The sequence below is a fragment of the Balearica regulorum genome, chromosome 9 (genome assembly GCF_011004875.1).
Source record: "Balearica regulorum gibbericeps isolate bBalReg1 chromosome 9, bBalReg1.pri, whole genome shotgun sequence".
In the NCBI taxonomy this organism is placed as follows: domain Eukaryota; kingdom Metazoa; phylum Chordata; class Aves; order Gruiformes; family Gruidae; genus Balearica; species Balearica regulorum.
This window is the reverse complement of record NC_046192.1, coordinates 22707708-22714542: the sequence shown is the minus strand read 5'-3', so window position 1 is coordinate 22714542 and position 6835 is coordinate 22707708. Positions and strand designations below refer to the sequence as shown.

Genomic DNA, 6835 nt, shown 5'->3' with positions numbered 1-6835 from the left:
GCTGGAAGATACCCAACTGATGGGATGTGACTTTGACTTCCTCACTGGAAAATAGTGCGTGAGACAGTCCTTCACAAGGGCATATTTCCAGTTGAGGAAGCCCTAAAGAGTTTATTTCTAGTGTCTCTGTTCCCTTCCCACCCTTCCCCTTTGCCTAGGAAGACCTCACTGCACCCTTTGCCTCCTCCTCTCCTTGTCTCTGCCTTCTCTGTGCCCATGTTTAAGACTTGCTTTGAAGCTCATACTTTGAAATTCTTCCACATCCCTCTGCTTGCACATCCCTGATCACCTCTTCCAAGCACCTTATGAGGGATAAAACAAGTTATAAATCCCACTGCCTGTACACATCCCATCACCCAAGTGTGAGCCAGGAGGTCAGTTTTCCTTGGTCTTTCTTCTCTGGTTGCGTGGACCTGTATTTTGTGTCTTCCACTCAGGCTGGTGTTTTCTCATTCCAAATCTGTCAAGGAGGAAAAAAAATTAAAAATCTGCTTTTCATTTGTTTATGTAAATGATATGACTATAAACACTAGTAGTTAAGACACTTGTAAGGCTTTTTTATTTTGTTTTCCCTCACTAGTCTAACTGTAAGCCGGTAAGGAGAGATTTGTTACAGCGGTGTAAACTGGGGCTTGCTCTAGTAACCTGGTAATCTACTGCCACATGTTGTTCCTAGGGAACTTTTTTTTTAATAAAAAAAAAAAATCATAGAATTATTGCCCTAGAAAAGCCCTGGGAAACAAGACTGAACAATTTTGTTTTAGCTTTTGTTATGGCTTCAGTGTGTAATTTGCTACCTATCTAGCCCATGGTGCCTCTGTTTACATCTCTGTGTACCATATATTGATGTTTGCCTAATGAAATGCTGCTCTGGAAGATTTATGGGTGTACATTAATAGAATAATTAAAGGTCTTTGAAAGTCTCAGATGAAATGTGTACCAGGTCAGGGAAAAAGAGCGGAAGTGAGAGAGGGGAGGTGATGTGTCTGCACCTAGGGCCTGCTGAGCTGACCCGACACGTTTTGGGGTGCTGTGTGTGGGAATATTGGAAATGCACCCAGCAAGCCAGGACGGGCAGCGCTGCTGGGAAGAGGTGCCTGGCGTGTGTTTGTACCCGTGGACTTTTTTTGGGCTTTCCCCCGCTGAGAGAGCAGCCTCCCCACCTTTCCTTACCCAGCCTGCTTGCACCTGGGCTGCCTTGGGAAACGTGAGGGGCTGGGCGGGGGGGGGTAGATGCAAAGGCAGGGAGAGAAGGGAGGCAGCAGCAGAGAGCCCACCCCCAGCGTGGGGCATAGACTGCACCCGGATCCGGCTTTGTGCGTGGGGGGACGAGGGGAGGAAGGCAGAGGAGATCACCCCCCAAACCTTGAAGCCCCGGAGGCTGGAGGGGGAGACGGGGGGGGAACTTTCCGCGGCAGCTGGTTGGGGCTGCGGCTGCTCCAGCATCCCCGGCTCGGCTGAGCGTCACCTCTGACGTGCGGGGCGGGAGGGCGGGCAGGCCCGGGCACACCCCGCGGGCACACGCACACGCACAGCCGCACACGCCGGGGATCCCCGCGGGGACCGCCGAGCCTGGCTGAGCCCGCGGGGGTGCGCCCCGCCACGGCACGGGCTCGGTGTGAGTGTGCACGGGGGGGGTGCGTGTGTGTGTGTGCGCGTGTCTGGGCGTGCGTGTGTCTGCGCGTGCGGGTGTGCTGCCGTGCGCGCAGGTAGCGGCGGCCGCGGGAGGGAGAGCAGCAAACCCGCAGCGGCGGCGCGGGAGGCGGCTGCTCACTTTGCTGACGGATGGATGGCTGGGAAAGATCCCGCCATCCCATTTGGGCTCTGTTCATACGTCTTTCCTCTGTGCTTTGCTTTTTTTTTTTTTTTTTCCTTTCTTTCTTTCCCCTTCAAAATCTCCCTGGGAATTTTGTATTTTGCAGCTTTTTTTTTTTTTTTCCCTCTCTCTCTCCTTCCTGCTGAGGATACGTTTTGCTTGCCAAGTTTGTAGTGACACCTCTCAGATTCCCCCACTCCCTGTTTTTTGGATGTATTACAGTACCCGTTTGTATATAGACATATCGTATTTTTTCTGCCTCTCTTTTTCAAGAAATTTGGAATTCTTTGGGAAGCTAATGGATACTGAGGAGGACGATCCCAAAAATCTCCTTTTCAATCTCTAAAAGAGGTGTACGAAGAAATTCTTAAATTCAGCCATCAATTTAGCTTCATATTAAGCACCTCGAAGTATTTATGATTGCAGAGCAGGTGCAAGCGAGGATTAGTAATAAGGTAAGGGAGCTATTTCCATCTTTGAGGCAGCAGTATTTGCTCAGGGTTATCAGCAGCTTCTCTTTTTTCATAGAATCTGGGCTGATTTATTTGCATTTTCGGTGCTGTTCTCCCATCCTTCCTAGTCTTTTCTAATACGCCTGCTTGCTTTTCATCACTAAAATATACATTCGTCCTCCCTGCCTGCTCTGTATTTGGGAGTTTCTTTGCCGTGCACATGTTTTGGCTGATATTTGGTAACTGTTTAAAACCACCAATCCTCTGTTTAAAAATGATTTCTTACCTTGCACTTTCTCCACCCAGCAGGATTCCTCAAGAGCCCCATAGAAAACTGTAACACAAAAGCTTTTTTTATTTGCATTTTAAAAAGAGAGAAAACTAGCTAAAATTCCCCCAGGGGAAAACTGGACCGAGACTTGTGTGTGTGTGTGTAGCAATGAGGGTTCTCCTTCTAAAAGCAAATTAATTCCCTTCCCCCCACCCCCCGCCAGCGGTTCGCCGGGGCTGGGGTTGATTTCTGGGCCGTACCGACACGCACCGAGGTCCAGCCCCCGCCTGCGGCACCGGGTCCCCCCCGCGGCCGCCCGGCCCGGCCCGGTCCCGCCGGGGTCCCCCCGCGGGGCGCGGCGCTGAGCGCGCTGCTGCCGCCGGCTCTGCGGGGCGGGGGGGCCCTCGCCTTCCCTCCCTCCTTCCCTCCCTCCTTCCCAAAGTTTCAGCATCCCCCGCACCGGGACCCTCCGGCGGAGCGGGGAAGGGGAGCCCAGCTCCGGCGGCCCCCGCACGGCGCCCGCTGGGGAGGCGGGGGGAGCACCTGCCCTGAATTTCAAACGCTTCTGGGGGCTGTGGCGTGCGGGGGGGGAAGTCGTTCCTCCTGGGAATGGAGGAAAAGGATACCCTTGCTTCCTTCTGGGATGTCACAGGCTCTTGCTCTCCATCAGCGTGCTTTACTAATTTTTGTTTTATCAGCTCCATTTAGTGATATAAATGGCACGAGCAAGGATATCAATTACCAGCTAACTGTGGCGATAGTCCGTGTTTTATGGGATTTAATGATTTCTCTTGTTTTGAAAAAGCTCTTGTGACGCTAACAATAAAGAACTCCATAAATCATCTAAATGAATTGTGTTCCAGTAAAGACAATTTCTAGTCTTTTGCTGCGTATCTCCTCGTCCCGATAATTAATTGCACTAACAGTTGTGAACATGTTTGCTGTAATAAAGGTGCCATTACTAAAAAGTGGCTTTCTTGATATGAGTCCCGTGTTTACTGAACTCCTACAGCGTGCCTTAGCTGTAGGCGACCGCTGTCCTCTTGAAATATAGGAACAGATCAGATTATTGTGAAGTGAGGGTAGCGCGTGAACGTACCTGTTTGGTGAAGTGACACATTCCCTGGCACTGAAAAGAGTGAAAGCCCTTTTAGCTGGCTGCTTTAGTGACTTGGTTTGAAAGTAGGAGGTAATCATCACTTAGGCCTTCTGATTACATATTTTGATTAGAAGACAAAGGAAATGTGGTAGGGTTTGTTGTTTTTTTTTTTTTTTTGTAATCTTGATGATTCTACCATTAGCTTTTTAAATGCTCTTAAAAATAAGCAGGAGCTGTGGAGTTCAATCCTTCAGCAGAATATAGCAGTATTCCTGCAGTGCTGTGAGGAAAGCTCCTCTTTCATGTTATCCTTTTCTGTTGCTTTATTTCCCCCTTCTTCTGTATTCATGATTGTATTTTTTGATCCATTATTTACAGTCAGGATGTATTGAAAAGGCTGGAATAAAATCTTGCTGCTGTTCTTACGGGGGGGTGTGTGGGGGGGAATATGCTATGAGGAAAGGAATCAAATTTGACTGTTTTAAGAGAATTGTTAAGCCACAGGGTTTACATTTACTTGAGTTTTCTTTCCATTGCCTTTGACAATCTTTAACACCAGCAACTGGTGATGTAACATACATCTCCATGTACGTATATTATCTGCGTAGCTTACTACGTGTTCAGTTGGAGCTCCATTTAATGCTGCCGACAAATCACTCACTGTGCAAAACCATTAATCAGCAATTGAGCAGGTGCAGATTCAGTTCACCATACGATTACTTGGGCCAGTGGTTGCCAAACATAATACAATTATATAGATATGCTGAGTCCTTCAAAGATTTTTTTTTTTTTACCGTGTATCTTTTTTTTTCTTCTTTTTTTTGGGGAAATAGCCACATGCAAATTCTGGTAAGATAGAATTTTTCATGGCCACGGAGTAGGCACTTAAATAAGGTTAATGGAACGCAAATCTGAGAAGTTATTTCATGAAATGCATGTAGATTTTAGTGCTTTCTCTGAGCCCCTCTGAACACAGTGTTTTATTAGCGTGAAATATCTCGGAGATGCTGAGTTCTATTCTACTGTCCTTATTCAAGCAAGAATTTCCATAGGCTTCATGAACCTATATCTAAATATGTTTTCAATGAGATTTTCTGACTCTGCAAGCATCCCACTTAGATGGTAACTTTGATGCCAATAGTATTTATTTAGAGTTAATTTGTCAGTGTTAGAAAGTGTACTGTTTATCTCCATAGATGGAGAGGGTCAAAGAGCGTTTCCTGTTGTGTCATCAGTACAGCTGCTGTCATTCCCTCTTTGCCAAAGAACAGTTACTCAATGAGGACAGACTTGGATTTGAGCTTTTAAAATGTCTTTGCTCTGAACATCAAGAACATTTAGAAAACTGAACTGGTGACTCACTAGAAGGGTTGTCTGTGTCCCTTTTTACTATTTGTTATCTTTTATATTGTGTGTGCATTTGAGCATAACGTAGTTCTTGAATAGACAGGTCATTGCTTGAATAAATTCTTTGTTTATTTATTTGTTTATTTTCATATTTGAACATGCTTGTCCTCATATGCTATAATAATGATAATTCCTTAAGTGGCGGTGAGTTGCAGGCGGATGCTTGAGTTCATGGGTCAACGTGGTGATTCATGGCTGGATAGAGAATATTGCTGATCAAGGTGTATGGCAAATTAAATCTCCAACCGTAATTTCTGCCAGAAGTACAATACGTTTCCTATTTAGCTCTTGTTGTTGAATAAGCTCTGGGATTTTTTTTTTTCAGATGGTAAACAGTATTACAGGACTCTCGTATTTTAATCCACAGGGTGGGAGTCTATAATTTTGCAATGGAAAACCAGACATACAGTCTTCCAGACATCAAAGAAATTAATTTGTCATACCTAAGTCCATACAGTTACTAATACTACTGTTTGATCCCATTTTAACATTCATGTTGAAATCTCATAGTGTTTTTCAGTGATGAGCAGCTATCAACATCCTAATTTTTACTGATGGGAAAAGTACCTGAAGCAGGTGACTAATCTGGGATTGTGCAGCGATTCAGTAGCAAGTGCAGAGAGCAGACCTGTGGCTTTTGTTGCTCAGTTTCAGGCTGTAGCCACTAGATGGGTATGAAACTTCTGCAAGAGTTGCAAGTGTTTCTGAGGAAGAAAGCAAGCAAATATTTAAAGAAATAAAATGTTTGATACCCGGCAGAAATAAGCTTAACTGAAAGAAACAGAGGTGTGGATAACAATCTGTCCCTACTTTTGATAGCATCTTATACAAATTCCATAAATGGTACAGGATCTCCGACGTACTGCTCATTTAATGGGTAGGAAGATGCTGGAGCCATCGGTCTGGTCTCAGCAGGAGACCTCCAGCTGATAAGCCCTCCACTATATGGAGCAACAGGACCTGGCCACTGTCAGACCCCATCGAACGCTGGCTGTGAGATCCACGCTGCGATGGACACCTCCATCTCCCTCCAGGACACAAGAGCAGGAGGTTCAGAGCACCCAAGTGCGACATGTGGCCAAGTTCTGTTATTTTTACACTCTTACAATCTCAGCACAGTCAGCAGGATGAGCTCAATGCAGTACGCTGAGGTTGTGACCATTTAAAAAGGTATTCATATTTGTTTAGAAACGCCAGAACTGATGAAAGCTGCTTTCCCAAAGATTTCTGTCTTGTAGAGTGAAACTCTTCCACAGTTGAAACACGAATGAAAGCTTTCTTTCATTCGTGTTTCTTGTGCCTGGTAATGGATTGCAGTTTTTCTTTTTCTTTCTTTTTTTTTTTTTTTTTTAATATATATTGAGGTTGAGAGAAGTTTTCAGAGCCTTGCAGAGTTTCTCATGTCTGTTTTTCTCAATTATTCTCAATGAATTTGCCTGTTCCAAAGTTAGGTTGGGCTGAATCCACTGACTGATTAAAAAATTGGTGGAAGCGCACACAAAGCATGGTTGTGTAGATCTCACTGCTTTAGAAGGCCAGACTAAAAGTGCAGCCTTGTATAGGTCATGTATTTCCTCATGTAAGAAGCTAGTAAACTGGATGTTGTACTCGTTTCATAGCTTTTTGGTGGACAGGGTAAGAGCTTACTACTGCTGACAGCTAGTGAGATTTCTCCTTGGCCTCATGTATTGGTGGTCCAAACTTCAAGGGTGAACATTTGCCTACGAAGGTTTATGTGGGAGAGAGGGGTAACTGCCAGAAATGCCCTGTGTGTCCAAATGGTTCAGACT

The 6835-nt window shown here is 45.5% G+C and overlaps 1 protein-coding gene across 1 annotated transcript in view; it reads left to right on the top strand.

Moving 5' to 3' along the window:
- The first annotated feature begins 1661 nt into the window (after positions 1 to 1661).
- The window catches only part of NLGN1 (neuroligin 1), a 398934-nt gene continuing 393760 nt past the window's right edge, over positions 1662 to 6835 (top strand). The window contains exon 1 of the mRNA XM_075761538.1: positions 1662 to 2271. The gene's annotated coding sequence lies outside the window, so the exon portion shown is untranslated. The remainder of the gene's footprint in view (positions 2272 to 6835) is intronic.